Here is a 3,499-nt window from a genome sequence, read left to right as displayed (position 1 = left end):
CCCATCCTGCAGCATCCGGTGAAGACTTTTCATCCGTCCGATCGGGCGGGTGCCTGCCCGACCGACCTGTTTGCGAGTCGGATGCCCGATCGGGCGACGACAACCACGGGCGCGTTTTTACTTAGTTATTTCCGATTTTTCGTTTTGTTTTGGGCAAGACTATAAATATAGCCCTTAGTTATTTGTTTCAAACATCTTATTTTCTAGTATTGAGCACTTAGTTTATTTTACTACTTAGTTTTATTCTCTCAACTATAATCAAACACTTAGTTTTATTTTCAATCAAAGTTTCAATTTTTCATTTACTCTTCCATTCTTCGTTTAGGTTATTTTAAGTATGTGTGAGTAGTCTCATTCTAGGGTTTTGGGAATCCACGAACTAATATGAAGGGATGATTGAATATTTTTTATTGTTGGTATTATTTGTTAATTCCTATTGATTGCTTTCATTTACTTTGCGATTGGATTTGCGCATGACTAATTGTATTAGTCTAGCAATATCAAGTTAAGATTCGAGAGATGCAATGTAATCCCCCGTAAATTTATAAACGTTATTTATATATTTTAACGTATATTTAATATATTTAAATAAGAATTTACGAATTTGAGAAATAAATATATAATTAACGTATATTTATTTTATTACATTTTGAATATTTTTAATGATTCATGAAATCAAAATAATTTTAGAATTTTAAGTTGAAAAGAAATCGAGTTACGAAAACTGATTGAATTTAGAAAACGATCCTAGTTGGTTTTGGATTCGAATCCTACAACTAAATCCTAGTTCAAGCCCATTTTTGCAAAGCCCAAACAATAAACCCCATACTCCCTTCTCTAACTCTAATTCACGTGAAACAAAATAAAAAAAATAAAAAAATAAACAAAGCCAAAACCCCATTTGAACTTCACGTGAAAACGTAAAAGAGAAAAAAAAAAAAGAAGCAAAACCTATCTCTCATTCAAACTCACGTAAACTAGCAAACCCTCAAACCTTGGTACTCTCTGCCCAGCCGCCAGCCACCGTACACCCGCCGGACCGCCACCGTCCTCGTCACAGCCGGTAAGCTCTTCTCCGTCGTCCTTCCTTTTCTCTTTCGTTCCCCTTTTCTTTTCGTTCTTCTTTCTTCGTTTTCACCCCTCCTCACGTGATTATGCTCGAACCTCGCACAGCCCCAGCCGCCGACCACCTACCGCCGCCGCGACCGCCAGCTGCACGGTAACCTTCTTCTTCTCCTTCGTTCTTCTTCCTTTCTCTTTCGTTCGTTTCTTGCAGCTTCGCTACCCTTCTCACGATCTTTTTCGCTCTTGCTCTCCTCGCTCGTTTTGGTTTTTGCGCAGCAGCAACCGAGTCGCGCCACCCTCTCCTTGCTGTCGCCGAGCAGTGCTGCCGCCTCCGGCCGCGCCTCACCGCCTGCCACCGTCGTCCTCTCTCGTCGGTTAACTCTTAAAACCCAAAGCTAATTTTTTTATATCATATGTATTAATTTAAATATTGTTGGAGTGAATTAAAATTATGATTTTTAAGCTTTATTTACTTATTTCAGATTTTAATATTGTATGATTAAATTATTAATTTTCAGATTTCATACATTGATTGAAACGAGAATTTAAATTAGTTAAAGCGGGAATTCTAAGTTTTTAATGATGTTGGATCATGGTAGAATGATTTGGAATGATTAAAACTATTATTTTTATATTCTAAGCATGGTAATTTGGTGTTGGGGAAGTTTTTAAACAAATTTATATGCTTGAAATTTAAAGTACGATGTTTGCAAAGAATTTTCAACGAATTTCAATCACTAATTCAATAATTATGATGCTAAGAAATCAAATACTCAAGTTTTGATATTGGGGAAAGTTCTAAATATGTTTAGGATGTATTTAGAATGCTTTGTTATTGTTGTGAATGTTTAGAAGTTGATTGTGAATCCTTGTTGGTTGTTTTAGGCGGAGAATTCTCCTTAGGCGACTTTTGAATTATTAAAGTGGTCTTGCAGTTTGTTTACACAAGGTACGTACATACCTGTGTGCTTGGAATGTGTGCTAATTGTTGAAACCATGTTGAATTTGTTGTTGAACTTGCCTATGTTGATAGTATTGTTGAACTTGGTGATGTTGATATTATCGACGAACTCAGCCAGGTTGAAATTGCATGTTTAATACTGTTGCATGGACATATTGAACCTATATTGCATTACGAGAATTATAACATGTTAGTATGGATGATTGATGCAAACATGTTTGATTGGGAACACTAGATTACTTTGTATATATTGATTCAGATCAGTTGATTGTTATTCCCTTTTAGCTTTTCACTACTTTATGAGGGCCGAGGACCTTGTTTAGTAAGTTGAAACCTTATACCCATATAGAGGGGTTAATCAGTATTAAAGGAAAGGTTGGATTTAATTGGAATGAGTCTTCTTTGATCCCTTTATGATACTTACTTAATTCCAAGATAAAAACAGTTGTGAATACCTGTGGTTTGTATGCCTTATGTGATTGTTAAGTCATAACAGAGTTTCAATTTGTAAATCATGTAAAGTGAAACTGAATAGCAATAGCTTTAGACTGTGCACGTCTAAAGTGACGGACAAACAGGAGTTGGGGTTCATGGTGGTAGCCCATGGCCTTTAATTCGGACCGGATTGATCACCGTGTCCTATTTTTATTCAAACGTTCCTCGATATCGCAGGTCACTGAGGTTACGGAGTCGCGCCGGTACCTCGTCTTCCTTAGTGAAGCCTCTAGCTAGAAAACTCGGTCCATTGTCTATTTCAACTAAAATAATATTATTGTTATAAGTCTAGCCTAGTCTAGTCAAGTATGGTCGTCAAATTATCATGTTTGTCTGCCCTTATTTATTTTCATTAGTATCATGTTAGGATGGTTCGTTTAATAAGTACCATGTTAGGATTATTATTGTTTTAGTATGTAGTACTCAGCTTTGCTGATTACGTGCTTTGTTTGTGTGTGTTGATCATGGCTATGCCTTATTGATCCTGTGATGACCCAACTTTGGTGAGCAGTCTCTAAGGATCAATAAGCGTTGCCCATCTACAGGTTTGAAGATGATGCATCATTGGGATCGGGATTAGAGAGCTTGTAGTTATATTTGTTTTATTAAGTGATTTGGTTTGTTAACTTAGATTTGAATGTTGTCGTACTATTCATATTTCCTTATTTCCGTTAATTGGTTTTGGACTTAATATGTAATCGATTATTTATGAACCTAAAAGTTAGTTTTATGTTTTCCGCTGCAAAATTCTGAATAAGCCGTACGTTTTCACACGGGCGATAATGCCTTGATAATTCTCTATAGTTATATTTATAAAAGGGTTGTTTTAGAAAAAGGGAATTGTCGGGGTGTTACATGCAATTTGATATTTAGGCTTGTTTCAATAGGTAGAATTGAGATTAATACATAACGAGAGCATGTTAATTTCAAGTCTATGATTAGTATCGATTCGAGAGAGCATGCTAGTCTAATTAACTA

At 36.0% G+C, this 3,499-nt stretch overlaps 1 long non-coding RNA gene across 1 annotated transcript; it reads left to right on the top strand.

Annotated features, from left to right (window-relative positions):
• Window positions 1-628: 628 nt before the first annotated feature.
• Window positions 629-3,268, top strand: LOC110790290 (uncharacterized). The gene is made up of 5 exons (XR_008929391.1): window positions 629-1,063; window positions 1,174-1,219; window positions 1,342-1,439; window positions 1,951-2,014; window positions 3,033-3,268. It is a non-coding gene; the product is annotated as an uncharacterized lncRNA (long non-coding RNA).
• The last annotated feature ends 231 nt before the right edge of the window (window positions 3,269-3,499 follow it).

Source organism: Spinacia oleracea, chromosome 3 (assembly GCF_020520425.1).
Source record: "Spinacia oleracea cultivar Varoflay chromosome 3, BTI_SOV_V1, whole genome shotgun sequence".
In the NCBI taxonomy this organism is placed as follows: Eukaryota; Viridiplantae; Streptophyta; class Magnoliopsida; order Caryophyllales; family Amaranthaceae; genus Spinacia; species Spinacia oleracea.
This window is presented reverse-complemented; position numbering and strand designations above follow the sequence as displayed.